Source organism: Eutrigla gurnardus, assembly GCF_963514095.1.
Source record: "Eutrigla gurnardus genome assembly, chromosome: 10".
Taxonomy (NCBI): Eukaryota; Metazoa; Chordata; class Actinopteri; order Perciformes; family Triglidae; genus Eutrigla; species Eutrigla gurnardus.
This window is the reverse complement of record NC_139924.1, coordinates 20,950,480-20,965,896: the sequence shown is the minus strand read 5'-3', so window position 1 is coordinate 20,965,896 and position 15,417 is coordinate 20,950,480. Positions and strand designations below refer to the sequence as shown.

Genomic DNA, 15,417 nt, shown 5'->3' with positions numbered 1-15,417 from the left:
CATAATAGAGCTATTGTTGTCTGTTCAAGGAATTATGAATCACTTTTAAACCAATTACTTCTATGTAGAATTTGTACTTTAACGCTAATGGGTTAACATTCTTGTTTTTCAGTCCACCCTCACTTCTCATAAAAACACTCAACCAAAAGGTTTTTGGTTAAAATTTCCATCTCCATTTGCTGGTCTCAAATCAAGGACATTTAAATAGTCTCAAAGTAAGCCGATCCTCCTGTGAGCTCAGTACAATTTCTGCTTGAAAGCCAGCCTCTGGCCTTTTTCTGCCTTTGATGTTAACAAGCCTTGTTAATTGCCATGGTGAAAGGAGTTGGCTCCTGTGCCTACTACAATAATTATCCGGCCCTTACCAAGATTGATTCCCGAAAAAAAAAGGATATTTCTGGGGAGGTCTCTTTGATGTAGCTGAGAAGTTGGAGCGGGTAATAAATAGGTTTATTGGTGCTGTTTGCTAATTTTTTTTCTGATTGGAGCAGCCCTTGTTTGAATAAATCAATTGCATTGTGGTTTATTGATACTGCTTGGCTGAATGTCAGAGTGGAATGGATGGTAGCGCCGCTGTTTGAATTTCAATGAGTTGCGGGACGATTGGCCGTAACGCCATAACTCGGGGGGAAATATGATGGAAAGGGACGTGTGAAAAGAGATCAATTTTGAAAAGCTAACATGCTGTATGGTAGTTATTTGCAATGGGGATGCACAAATATATTAGAAGACTGCAATGTGAACGATCAATGTAGAAAGTGCAGAACAGACGGAGTGTCAGAAAAATATTTAATTGTCAAGAAATAATCAATTTCAGGAGAGCATGAATGCCTTTAAAGCAGGGTTGTAGCCAGGATTTCTTTTTTATATCTAAGATTAATAGTCACCCCACCAAACCACCAGCCCAGCTTACTGTGTCTTCTCTTATAATTCGACAAAGGGTACTCCAGCCCTGATATTAAACCATTAAGATGCTAGTCCAGCTTTTTGCAATGCAGCAAGCAAACAGCATGAGAGAGTTATCGGCTAAAGTCTTTAGCAAAATGGAAATCCTCCTTACTAATGATCGTCATCACAAGTTTTGTATGGTGACAACTGGCTGGGGTGCAAAAGGGCAAGATATCAATCCCCTTTTTACGACCCATAACAAAGTCTCAATGGGCACAGATTCAAGCAACCATTAGCGACAGACACTTCAGCACCATGGACAGCGAACAGCGATCATGGCTTTTTGGAACTCACAAGCACAAACAGTGTTGTTAATAAATAATCGGATTAGATCGACACTGTCAAGACATTCATAATTGTATCTGAAAGAAAGAAAAAATGTATATATATCGAGATCATGGCAGCATACTGTTCCAAACATTAAACTGTAGAGTAGCAGATTTTTTTTTTCATTTTCAACGTTAACTGTAATAGAAACTCCCACTGAACACCATTTGTAGTGCAATCGCACAGATACAGCATCTGCTGACATCAAAACCTAACGTTTCCAAATAGTGGGAACAAAGCCTTTTGAATCCACAGATCCACACGCAAAGACCAAACAATACATAATACAGGGAGATGAAGGGGAAGAAAGGGCCACCATGGTAATAACACAAAGAATGAGGGAGCGGGAAGGAATAGAGACAGATGAAAGTGAGCCTGCCTTTGTCATTACGCAGGCTGACACCGTCACCGGCTGAAGGACACCACTGACTCAAAGGTGTATTCAAATGTCCTGCTCCCTTTGAAATATGACCTCTGCATGCAAGAAGAAGCCCATTTTCCACCGTTTTATTCTCTCTGCATAATATCACTCCAGTGATCTCCTAAAGACCCCCATCTCCATTTTGACACATCAGACAGTAAATGTCTCTAAAATTCTCTCCTTTCATCTGTTACACAGTTACGTCTGCCACGTTTCATGTGTGTCTAGCTTAGCGCCACGCTGTGAATGTCTAAATGGAAGACAGAGTTCCTGCCGGTCCGGCTGTTGGAAACAGCTACAAACACTCGGGCGTAGGATGTGACGTTGCACTAGCTAGTTTATTTTGAGCATACTGACACTTTAATAATGAAGTAAGAGTAGTAGGTGTGAGATAAGTGAGTCGACTTTTGCACAGGAGACCACTGACCCACTTCCGACCTACAACTGACCCTTTGCTAAGCCACCCTTTGTCACTCTGTCAAGCTGCCAGAGCTACCATAAAGCCAACACTGTCACTAATTGCACTCCCAGAAAAAGAAAAATGAAAAAGCCATTTCAGAGAGAAGCAGCCAGTCATCAATATGTGTCTGACGGACTACCTATGATATCAAACTGATTAAGCAGCGAAAAAATGGCTTAAAAAGATAAAGATAGAAGCTAACGCCTAAAGATCACAGTGTAGAAGTGAGCCACTACTTTACCTGGCCGTCAATGTAGAAGAAAATAAAATCAAGGAACGGCACCGTTCCTGTAAAGCTGGGTAGGAGTTTATTATTACAAAGCCAAAGCAGCATCTGTACATTCAGTATACCTTCAGTCACTAGCGTAGCAAAAAAATTGCTATCGCTAGTTGATGATGTGCTAACAACACAAAGTCACGTTACTGTTTAGGCTATGACCATTCTGTGTTTGAGGAGCGGAATTTAGCAAAAGATCAATCAATATTTTCTTACAGCAGTTTCTCCCAAACATTAACTGTTGGACACAATATGAGGGTTTGAATCTTGGGTGCATAATGCACATTTGCACTCAAGGCAACAACATGGATAATCTGCCAGTATGCACATTCAAATAGTTACGGAAAGTATCCGCTGTGTGCAACCATTTGAATAACTTTCTGAAACCACGGATCCAATGTTTAGAACCACTTTGCAAAGTGATTGGCCAGCCATCTGGGGGAGAGGAAGGAGACAATATACCACTATCTGGACCCATTTGCTGCCTGGCGTCCACATTACTTGTGGCATACTGACGTTTTACAACCCTTAAAACGGAGACATTTGAAAACGCTGCTCTTTCAAGACGAATGCTTCACCAACCCTCCCACTGTCGCCGTGATGCTTTTACAGAAGAAGACAAACAACATCAGCCTCAACTACCAGAGGATACTTTCAACATAATATCTGCCAGAAGTGTCTGCAACGACCACTCCTGAATGGTACGATTAAATGAACACAACCCACAATTGGCGAACCAACCATCTAGACACCAAAGCAAATTTATGAATGCAGAACAGCAGTTCAAACTCAAAAACAAGCAGGCGTAGCATACAGGCAATCAGCTCAGAGTGGCCATTTAAGACAAGCCATACACTCTTGCCAAAAACAAAATGAAACTGTGCTGGCAGTTCCGCTAATTTTTAGCTGTTGGCCAAACACACCGTCCAAAGAGAAAAAAGTGAGCAAAGCCACCGTGTCTCTGGGTGCCGCACCTGAGGAACAGCAATGCATGACCCCTACCAGCCGGGGACGGCTAAGAGTAGTGAGTGAGGAGTCGGCAGTCCGTCAGTGGCGGTAGAAAAAAAACACTAGAGGTCTTTGAGCATGCAGCCATAAGTGGCCACCAAAAATATTATGCAGTTTGCTGCAGCAAAATGCAAGATTAGCTGTGGGCAGACACGGAGGTGCACTCTGACTCACAGACACACACATACACGAGTGATCGCATGAGTCCCGTGGCAGAGATGATAATAAATATTCAGCACCACAAATATGCTTCCAGGGACAAGACATGTCCCCCATTTGAATTGAAGTCATGTTGTATTTCTGCATTAAGCAACTGACTGCGTAGCAGCTGAACTTGGTAGGTGGGACCCATTCACTAAAAGCGTAAACACTGGATGCTTTCTGCTGCTGCTCCTCCTCCTCCACTCTCCTCTCTCTGTCAGGGGAGAGCTCTCACCTCTCGGCGAGGGTGATGCTCTGAATAAGCACACAAGAAAGTGTTCTGAATATGTGAGCAATGCAGTTCAGGGCCCCCGAGTGGGCTCTGGGCTCCCAAAGACTGCCGGTTAATGCTCAGATAAGATGCTCAGTGTTTATGCTCTGTGCCCCTGTTTTTTTTTTTTACTGCACCTTGCTGACAAATGGTTGTAAAGAAATGCTGCTACTGCTGGGTCACTCGTTGAGATTGTCAGTAAGGTGCATTCTTTTCTTAAACACAAGCAGGATGTGGTGTGAGTAGCGACGGCCACCACGACTGAATACACCAAGAAAAGAGATATTAAAGTACAGGTAATAAGAATGTAGTGGTGCTTTACCCAGCTGAGCTTTTAAAATGATCTTGAAAAATGGTGGCCCTCATTGGAAGTCACTCGTATCCGCGGGGACAAACAGGACCCAGGGCAATTACAGCCAACTCAGGATCCAACACTCCCAAAAATGAGGCAAAGTTTCATCTCTTCAAAAAGGTGCCCATCGATTGCAATCTTAATTAAAAAGCCTCCCTCTCTTTGCCTGTCTGAGGCCCGTGTCTCCTTGTGTATACATGTCTGCCTCACTTCATCTGCACTGATGGCTGCATTTGAGGACAAGCTGGAGTGATTGATGGCTGAGATACGGGGAAATGAATTGCTGATAAAAGCTCCGGGCAAGAAAAGGCTGAAGTGAAGTGTGTGTGTGTGTGTGTGTGTGTGTGTAGGGAATAGGCAGCACGAGGTGGCGACACAAGCCAGGCATTATCTGTGGCTTCACACCTCTCGCGATGAAGCGTTCACACATTCTCTCTCTCTCTTTCACACACACACACACACACACACACACACACACACACACACACACACATCCGGCTTCTTCCGATGTGCGTGTCTCCAGGACTGACAGGGGGATAACATGACAGACAACAACTCTGATGAAATGTCACACACAGGCGCAGGCAATCACCAAGACCACGGGAAACAAGTGCACCTGCTTGCATGCCAAACTTCCGCCGGCTTAGTGCAGGTTTTTGCAGCAAACACAGACAGGATTTATCCTCGAACAACAGAGACGCGCGCGATTGGTTCCTCATCGGAGCTGTCAGTAAGCATCACGCAGGAATCGTTCAGGCTTTGGTGCTCATAAAATCAGAGATATGCGAGCAAGAGAGCTCGGCTTACTTTTGATCCAGGCCACAGTTGTGCGTGTTTAACCAGCAATGGAGCGCCTGAGGAGGTGATTGCCTGTACCTGACGGAGCAGCCGGAGACAGTACTCCAAGGAATCAAGTTTTAATAGGACTTGGAATTTCTCTGTTTTTTTCCTGTTTGAGGAAGCATTAGCTGGGTGACACGTTTAACACCCTTCAAATATGTGCCTCTGCATTTCTATCTCCTCTATTTGGTCTGTAAGAATTCCATTTGTGCAGAATTGACTGAGTGCTTTGGCTCAGGCTGTCGCGCACAGATGAGAGACAGAGCAAAGAAAGGGACGGATGATGAAAAGAAAAATAAATCAGAGCCAATGAGGAGAAATGTGTGGGAATTATTCGCCCCCCTGCTTTTCCTGGCATCTCTTTAGGTGTAAATAGGTTGGCGGCATCTTTTCTTACGGATGTGGTGGGAGGCGATAAAAATTTAAATAAATAACTCACCCAACAACTGCACAGCATCAGCACGACTCTGGATGCTGGCTAACAAACAGCCACGACCCTCCAAAACAAACAGGCAATATACAACCTGCCCCCATTTTTTTTTTCTCTATTTCAGCCAGAGAGCCCATCGAGAGGCAGGGGAAATGAACAAGAGTGGTGGAATCGAGAGAAAATTAGAGAAGAAGTGAGAGATAACAAGGTGTTTATGGAAGACGCCTCTCCGCTATGTTCCCCCCAGCTCACATTAGGGTAAACAGAGCACTGAGCTGAAAGGAGCGAGCGGGAAAGTGCTCCGCTGATAATGGCCGTGATGGGAGACGATGATAGCAATCAGAGTAACCACAATAATCATGGCCAATTCTCCGGGCACTTTTAAAGCATCTCGGTGGCATGTGTGCGTGTGTGTGCATCCAGTCAGGTGCCTGTAATGGACCTGAGAGAAGCAGTAATGATGTATCGTTGACCTCCCAGTTGGAATAACAGTGGATGATACCAGAACCTGACAAACTAGTCAGCAATAGGTGAGCAGGAGAGGATGGATGCAGACAAACCTACATGTGATGGGGTCGATACATTCCTTCTGCTTATTGTAAACTGGGGGAAAATACTGTTTTGTTGTCTAGGGACCAAATGATGCTGCCGCAGGCTTTTTAACGGTGCTTAAATCAGATAATCCTTTATCAATCCCACGGCTGGGAAATTTACAACAAGAACGTACTACAATAACAAGCTATAATTTATTATCTCTGAATGTGTTTTTCTTACCTGAGAGATACTGACATTTTAATGGATAGTGAGGGGACATTAAATTAAAAAGCCTCACACAATGATTGGGTGTGTGACACTTTAAATTAGGGACCCAGGGTAAACACAAACTCAATCAATGGTTCGATCGATTACAGCTGCATGTGCAGAATTGGTATTTTTCTATAAAAGTACTAAAACAGAAACATAGAACAGTGATATGAATTAATTAGGAACAAACTGATTGAAATATTGGAAGAAAGCACAGGTGAGATATGACAAAAAACAAACAAACACAATAAAAGGTTAAAGAGGCTTTATTTTTAAAAGTCTATGTTAATGTGAAAAAAACACTTGAATTATTTTTACTTTGTTCTGTTATCTTCAGTTGAAATGCATGTATCCCTTGGGACACCATGTCTAAATATAAGTTCAAAAGAAGCTTGGAATCTCAAGTTCTGAATCCTTTAAAGCAAAGAAATGAATTGAAGATAAAAACTGAACTCTTGCGATGCAATGTCAGAGAAGCTGTGATGCCAAATCAGGCCAAGGGCGTACATTCGGGGAGGGGGGCTTCATTTCTATCTCAACTACACACCTGTGACGTTTCCTGACTGCATCATGTGGTGGTGACGCTGTCAAGTTGTCAAACATGCCCACGGGCTGATAAATAAAGAGACTGATTCTTTATTGTCCTTTTCAAAGGTGATGTGTTGTCACAGTCTGTACAGCGCTTCACATCAGGTACATAATACATAAAACACTACAACATACTAACATGGAGTACATCAGATAGCCAGCATCAACATTCATCTACACATACCTACACATGACGACGGACAGAAAACTGCAGATCCCCATTTTGCCATGATGACACACACACTCACTCACAAGACGAAAACAGTATCAGCCACATGCTTTCTCGGCTGGTAAATATTGATTTATTTATGATTCTGCTCTAATTGGGTTAATGTGAAATCAACTTTGGCAAATGATGTCGCATTAATCAACTTTTTGACCTGCAAACTAACTGCAAGCGTAACCCCACCGTCTAATCAGACCGGCTGCATCCAAATGAATGAGAAGGCTGCATTCTTTTTTTTCCTTGCAGAGCTTAAGTCAAAACGCATGTGTAGTATCTCTATGGAATTTCGAGAAAGTCTGGATGTGCGTCAATGAAACCTGCATCATATGTTAAAGTGTGAATGCTGCTTTCCTCATCCTTCACTGCCAATGAGAGGTTGAATAAGTTTGGAGCGTTTCCACTGTGGCCGCACAAAATATTAATATTTCAAATCTGTACCATAAATGGACAACACGTCCTGGGGGATACAAACTGTGAAATGGAAAAGAAAATGCATTATTTGGGGTTATTCTGAGTCATTTATGACCTGATTACTTGGAAAATAAACACTTCATTTTCAAAACTTTCCCTTTGTCCTTGCCCATTTGAGAATAGGACCACAAAGATTCATGAACACCTTTGTGTGGACTTGATGTGCATGATAAGCTCTAGCAGCAGTATTATACAACTGGAATGTGATCCTCTGGGAGCAATATGCATCAAACGGGCTGAATGTGCAAGTGATATTGGTCGGCGCTCATGTCATTCCCTCTCTCTGACCCTTTGCTGACTATCCCACAAAGCAAGAACTGCCACGAAATAAGAATAAAGATGACATTCTCCTTTAATGAAGCTAATGCTGTCCTTTTAAAGTGCTTTTCCTGCGTCGAATCGATCTGAGCCACATTCACAAGACCCTTCACTGTTGTTTTGTGGCGGTCTGTAGTGACGTCTACATTAAAAGAGCAATTGGGCACATTCGTCTGCTTTCCCCTGCTTAACGGCCTCGTCCATCTTCTCCTCTTTTCTAATGACCCACCAGCCATCAGTAATCAAACAATTACCAGTCAGGCAGGGGAGTAGTAATACACGCTGGGTGCTTCCGGAGTGTTATATGAAGGATGTGTGTGATCTGATAAGACATTGGGTGGGCGTGTCTCTTGGCCCCGCCAAGAGTCACCGGCCCCAGCACAAAAGCCCTCATGTGTCCCCTGAGGAAATACATGCCTCCCCTCCTCCCCCCTTTTTCCGTCTCACAGACAAGAAGTGAGACGGAACGCTCGACAAACACCCGCTATGAACGGAGGGTCAAAGTCATAGCTCTGACTCCGGGAAAGGTTTTATCGCAGCATTCAGGGCTCAGATCCCTGAGATTGATCTCCTGTGACCACAGGCAATGGGCGGTGGAACGTAAAGAGAAGTTAAACAGCTGTAGAAGTGACTGCTCTGGCTGCTACCTGCTCTACACGGAGTGATTCAGAAGTGTTTTTTAATTTGCTTAATTAATATAGATATGGCCTTTCGGAGCATTCAAGGTTTGCGGCGTACTTTAGATCCAGTCAAACTGGTCTCACGCTCAAATTGTCTGAAGGGTGGATACGGAGGAAGAGGTACACTTTAATTTGCATTTGAGTGGAAACCGACGAGCCGTTTGTGACGCCACCGACCGAGCGTCGGTAAAGTGAGGATAGGTTGGAAATCGATCACGTTCCAAGGACGGATTTAAATGTCCAATTTAAATAGTGTCGTTATATCACAGACCATTTCAATAAAGAACCCTTTAATGAAGCCACACTCACCTGAAAGCCGATACAAAGTGGCACACTATTCACATAATTAAAAAAACAACTCATTCTCATTGAACTCCGATACCACGTCTATCACTGCCACCATCCTTTAATGACAGCTACGTAAAAAGGTTCACAAAACCAGCAGGTGACGCCACCACTTCTCACCAACGATGCCTTTGGAAAGGTGTAATCCAGATTATTTCTATTAGGCGGAGTTGTAAACACGTCAGGTGTTGTCGAGTGGGAATACAAGGACACCTTGTTGAAAAGCCACGCTGTTTGTGCTGCATGGAAAACATCAAGTGAAACTAACGGGAAACTAACGTGTTACTTTCTGAATAAAGTTTCTTTGGACGACGTGTCGAGGAGTTCAGCTATTAAACATAAATTTGTACGCCATAAACCAACTTATTTATTAACTTGCCATCACAAAAATAATGGCGGCGATGCTAGATGGCGGCACGCACAAAGCAGTCACCCGATTTGTTAATTCAAAACCCGTCTGTGAAGAAACCCCGCTTAAATTAATTTTTTCTTGCCTGTTTTTAAAGCAAAAGTGCAGGATTAACAATAATGTCACATATAACATTCAAGGTGACACATTCTCTCAGAGAGAAACATTAGATGGTTACTTGTCCAACGTCAATGTGGTCGAAGGGGTTGGAGAAAAATAATTACATCTCATGTTTCGGCATGTTTAGAGTTGGCCAGCATTGCGCTTCCATTCAATTCAATTCAATTTGATTTAAAGTGTCACAACAAAAGTTATCTCACACACATTGAGCAGGACTAGAACACGCTTCATTAGGACAAAAGGGGACACTGCTCCATTCTTTATTTTGACTCAATATCCATTTCTGAAATCGGAATATGTGGGGGTCCAGACCAATTAATTAGAAAAAACAATGTGCACATACACATCTATCTCTACAGAGACGATGCTATAAATCTCTGGCAGTCAATCCATCCTCTCAATACTATCTAGAGAGAAACAAATGGACCTGTGAACCCATTTAGTTTGGTTCTGTAAACCATCTCCCGCATCATTTTTGGATTATTCATACCCTGCTTTCCATTACAAAAAGCATCCGCCTTGCTTACACACACAAAATCCTGAGCCGCCACTCCGCCGCTACCTGGTCTTTGTTTGAAATGCTAAACATCTTCTGCAACTGTGCAGTTTAACAGGGAGCTTGCCCCGTGCCTTTCAAGGCCGCTTTGTCGCAACTGCCTCTAACTCCGTTAACTTTTCCTTCCGTGATTGCAGCCGGCCGACGGCACGCTGTGCTCGGCTGCCGCAAGGCCGATGAAGATGCCGTTAGAGACATTCATGCATCGCGGAGAGGATGCTGCAAGCCAGTGGAGCCAGCATCACCAAGGGCTACATGTTAAAGAGTTGTCAGTTGAGGGACTCCATTATGGATTCTGTGTAATGATGCTTGTCATTATATTATACTCTGTAAATATTGCTCCGGTCCAGATATTTAGCCTGACCAACTACTGCTGTCAGCCCCTCTCTTCTTTAGTGATGAACAGGGTTATGGGTAGTGTAGTTTGGCTTTGATTTCAGTCAGCACTTTCAGGGTTTTTGGTGAGGTTCTCCCCGACTTTGCTCATTTCTGCAGCGGGATGGCAAATAGGCCGGATTAGGACGCTCTTCCTGAAACAGACACCGCAGTGGGAAATACCACATCCCATAAGACAGCAGGCTGTCGGCCAAAAGCGGGCGCACAATAGCAGCTCAGACACACACACACACACACACACACACTCACAAGCATTTCTTAAAAGCTCAGCAAAACAACGACAACATGCGGCCGTCTCATTCTAAGCGGCGCTGACACCCATTGTGGAGCGCATCGCAGGAGATCACAATACACAGACAAAAAAAGGAAACAAATCTTCACACACACCTTCCGGTGAATTTTCTACTGTATGCGGCTTCTGATGCGGCTCTCCTCTATGTCTACAGAGTTAAATGCAGCGGGAGAAAGGAGGGGAAGGAAGTAGAAAGGGAACGGGAGAGTGATGGTGCTGCTTTGTGGTGGCGGCACTTTTTCCAGAGTTTCCTTTCATCAACTGATGCTGATCCCCCCCCCCCCCCCTCCCCTTTTAAGCAGTGAAACAATAAAAATCTTTTCATCATGGGGAGGAGAACGAGGCAGAAATCCCATCATAATTATGGCTGGCCCACATGGGAATAGTCTCGCACTAAGCGCTCAAGTCTTCACTCCGTAGGCCCCAATTACTGCCGACCACATATCACATTTCCTTAATTCTCAAACCAGGACATTTTCACATTTCCCATTAACTCCATTACAAAAGAGGGGGCTGATGTCTTTGTCGGTTCGGTTGAGGAAAGGGAGGAGAACGGCGCGGTTTCACATTAGCGCTCACGGCCGGCCAATTAGCCTCATGGTCGTTTGCGCCCCCATTTGCTTCAGCACATTTCTGCTATTTTGTCCCTCCCGAGAGATGACTGAGAGCAAGGACGGGACCCTTGTTTAACTGTACTTGATGAGTCCACTCCCCTTTTGCAAGAGAACAAAAAAACTGCTATGGTGCAAGGACAATGAGGTAATTCAGCATGCTTCAGATTACATTCTATCCTTTACTTAAAAATGGACTGGTTTCAGGCTTTGTTAATGTCATCAGAGAAACTATAATGTTCTGCTGAAATTCCTGTGGTGACATTAGAGAGAGTATAAAAGGGAGTATAAATTCCTCTTTGACTCCCTGTTCTGACAGGTGTTTCATCTTGAATGATTTTTTTATTATTATTGCAAAGACGTCAAAAAGAGCGGACAATGTGCTGTAATGGCGTGCTGCCGGAGTGGAAATGGTATGTAGAGAGGGGAGAGGAAAGACAACGATTGTGATATCTCTGACAAACGGCAAACACGTATCCCGGCATTGTTAAGGCGGGTTTACCTTGCACAGCCACTGATATACATTATTAAAAATGACAAGAGCCTTGTTGGCTCAATTTACGACATATCAACGTTGAGGCGTTCGCAAACACAATCAGACACGCCGGCGCGGCGCCTGCATGCAAACACCGGCCGGAAAAAGAAAAGACGCAGTGGATCCAATTAATCTTTCCAATGTTAATCAAGAGCCATAAAACTTTAACCAACATCTGTACAGCCTTCGTAAACAGCGGTGTGGCAAAAAAAATCTCCTGTCACCGACGACAGGAGACAGATGACATCATTACAGACCCTCCAACTCACAGTAACCCAGTTCCATTTGACTTTGAAGGCTGCATTAGCCACAAATGGGAGAGGGAGCCAAGAAAGAGCTGCTATATATAATAGGCTACAGTTTGCAACATGAAAGAAACTGAGGAGAACATTCGCTGCTGATGTGTTTCCACCATCGCACTGCACAGACTCTACCTTTCTCCCTTTTTTGCCATAACAATACTCCTTTTTACATGATCCCATATTTCACCACTATTCCACTGGCATATTTTGTGTACATCCTCCGGAGCTGTCAGTCAAGCTTCATCATGGGAAGACGAGTACAGACTGTACAGTCCCGCGGTTTACTTGTAGAGCAGAAATTGAAGTGTCTGCATGTGTATGGATGGACACTTTTACAGTTTGTAAACATGGGAATTAAGAATCTCAGATCCCGTAGTTAGGGGGTGTGTTTCACCGTTTGCAGGTTTAGCAGCAGAAAAAGGCACACGATCCTTTTGTGACAAAGCTGCTAAATGTAAGAGGTTTCACATTTCTCATGGTCTCTAAGTATCCTGTTTTTTTCAGCCGATTCCTAAATGAACCTTTTCATCCCTTTTCCTGTTGCCACATCTGCACACTTACAATCTAACAATCTCACACACATGCCATTTCTCTCATTGCCTCTCTTCTTCATTTTGTCATCAGCAGCCAGGCAAGGTCAGAGTTTTTTTTTTCTTTTTTTAGTCGCCCACTCACAAAACAGCTTGTCCTGCCCAACATTGAAAGACACTTTGAGCGTGAGCGTCCGTCCCCCAGGGCCCTGCAAGCATTTAAACGGAGAGCGCGGCTGCCGCTCCCCAGATGCCCTCACAATCCTCATGGCGTCACTGCTGCCATGGCCACGGTAACGTACACAACAGAGTGGTGGCCTAGCGGAGCATGGAACTTCACGTGGGCAAGGTGAGGAAAATATTCCCACTGCTTCACGCTTAGACGTTAAACCACACAAGAACTTCATTCACATTAGATTAGTCATTTTCTGCTGAATGGAAGTGACTTCAGACGGGGTTAAACACATAAGCATTCATTATTCCACTAAGCATATGAAATAGAGATCATCACGAGGGGCATTAGATTGCAAAAGACTGTGAGGGAGCAACATTGACCCATTTCTCGATACTGCTTAATGCCATGTTGTTAAATCAATCAAACAGGCGGAGGTGCACTACTCCTGCTAGAGGAATGCACTATGCTGATTAATGAGCCTCGTTCACCTGGAAATCCTTCAGGTGGATGTGAGTTCTCTCTTTTCCACTGGTGGTTCCTAACCGGTGTGGCGGATTGTGAAGGTGTCAGAATGGTTTAACCAAAGTGCTTGTCTGACGGTTGAGCAGCATCTGTAATCCGCTTCCTTAAAAAAAATTCACTTTGTTCACTTTAGACTTGTACTTTTTCACTGAACTCATATAAATCACTGTGCTCATTAGAGCAGTGTGACATGTTAACCTTATAAGCAGGAACCCGTTAGTTAGGTTTGCTAGAATAGATACACGCCTGAAGGACAACACCCACACATGTTTCATATTACATTTCCGTAAGTCAGAGATAGCTGACCAGTAAGACTCGGTTGCGTGAAAGTCTCTGTACGGGGCAGTCCCAGCCCAAGAAGATAAAATGTAACCAGCACCCGGAAACCTCGCTCTGACTGAGATCTTGTGGGAGCTCTGCCATTCCGAGCCCAGCACTGCCGTACTTTACCTGTGACCTGAATAAATACTACATCTGTGAACTGAAGAGTTCTCCGGTTTATCCTTGGACTTCCAACAAAAGAACCGAGGGTTAAAACGTTAGTAGAGCTTATTCTGTAATGTGCATATTTAAGTGGATGGATATACACTTCATGACATCAGGCTTTCCGCCCTGTTTGGAACAGCTGTAAACTATGACACCCAGCGAACCCAGGAGGGCGGCAGGACGGGTGCCCCCATGTTCAAAAGAAACACAGCAAAAGTGCCCTCTAGGGTGCTTTTAAAGTGGAGTAAACATGATGAAGTGCCCTCTTAGACGCCACTGCGGTAGATAAAACATGATCAACTGCCCTCTAGAATGCCTTTCTAGTGGCGGAAACGTGATGAAGCGCCCTCTCGGATGTTACTACCGTGGATAAAACATGATAAAGTGCCCTTTAGGATGCCCTTCCAGTGGCGAAAACAAGATGCAGTGCAATAATGGGTGCCTTTTAAATGGAGAAAACATGCTCAATGAAGGCTGCCCTACATGGCCCACACCATGCAGCTGGTGCCCCTTCCATCTTTTTTCGCCCCTGACCCTCGGACAGCCTGAGTCTGCCACTGAGCTATCATATGTTTTGCCTTTAGACACGGTCTGCGAGCAAAACTCTGATCAACTTCATTTTGAGAAAACTGACAGCTTGAGTTTTTTACCATCGCAGAGCTAATGCTAGTGTCTTTATTCTTTTCAGAATTATTTTCCCTGTAATTGTTCACACCTCAATTTGGTTCATATCAAACAGTGCTGGTCAGGAGGGATATCATCACAACACATTTTTTGGAAATGCTTTTTCCCATAAAAAAGCCTCAGCAGTAGTGGTGGTGGTGAAATTGTATGTCAGAGGAAACATGGGATTTCCCCCCATCAAGGATTTTGTCCATATTGCACTTGTCGGGGGATTATTTTGTCTCTTAGCCCTACCCATGAGCGAGGAGCTGAGAAAATCCCTCGTATTCCACACAATCTGCTGAAACTCATCCTTACTCCAACTGCAAATAATACCTCCATCAACGGCTGAATCAAAGAACTTAGACAAACAGCCAATAGTCAGTTGTCTGGGCCAGGAGCCAGGCACTCTGAAACACTTCTCTCTCTCTTCTGCCTCCCGTCACAACTGAAAAGACTTGACAATTAATGTAACAATAAAACCAAGACTTAACCAGCTGCCTCTATCAGTGGATTGTCAAGAGGAGCAAAAAGCACTGGAAAAATCTTCCAATTCACAAGCGTCCCACTTCCTTTTGGATGAGCAGTCAGTTGGAGTGAGAAACGTTTAAGAACGTTTACTAGCCTTTAAATGTACTTTATGGCAGCAACAGATTATTCGTCTATAAAAAATCAAATGATCCACTGAACAAGGGGAAATCCCCCACTGCACATCCTCAAGTATAGCAGTAAAATTAGAATGAATTAGCAAGCAATCTACTTCTATCCATATCTATAACAAATGCACAATTATTTGCCCCTACAAAAAAAGAAAAAAAAAGGACCCGGTTTAATTTTGTCCCGATGGATAGTG

General features: G+C 43.9%; 1 protein-coding gene across 1 annotated transcript in view; it reads right to left on the bottom strand.

Moving 5' to 3' along the window:
• The window catches only part of LOC311020200 (calsyntenin-2-like), a 218,046-nt gene that overhangs the window by 182,297 nt on the left and 20,332 nt on the right, over nucleotides 1-15,417 (bottom strand). The gene's annotated exons all lie outside the window — the stretch shown is intronic.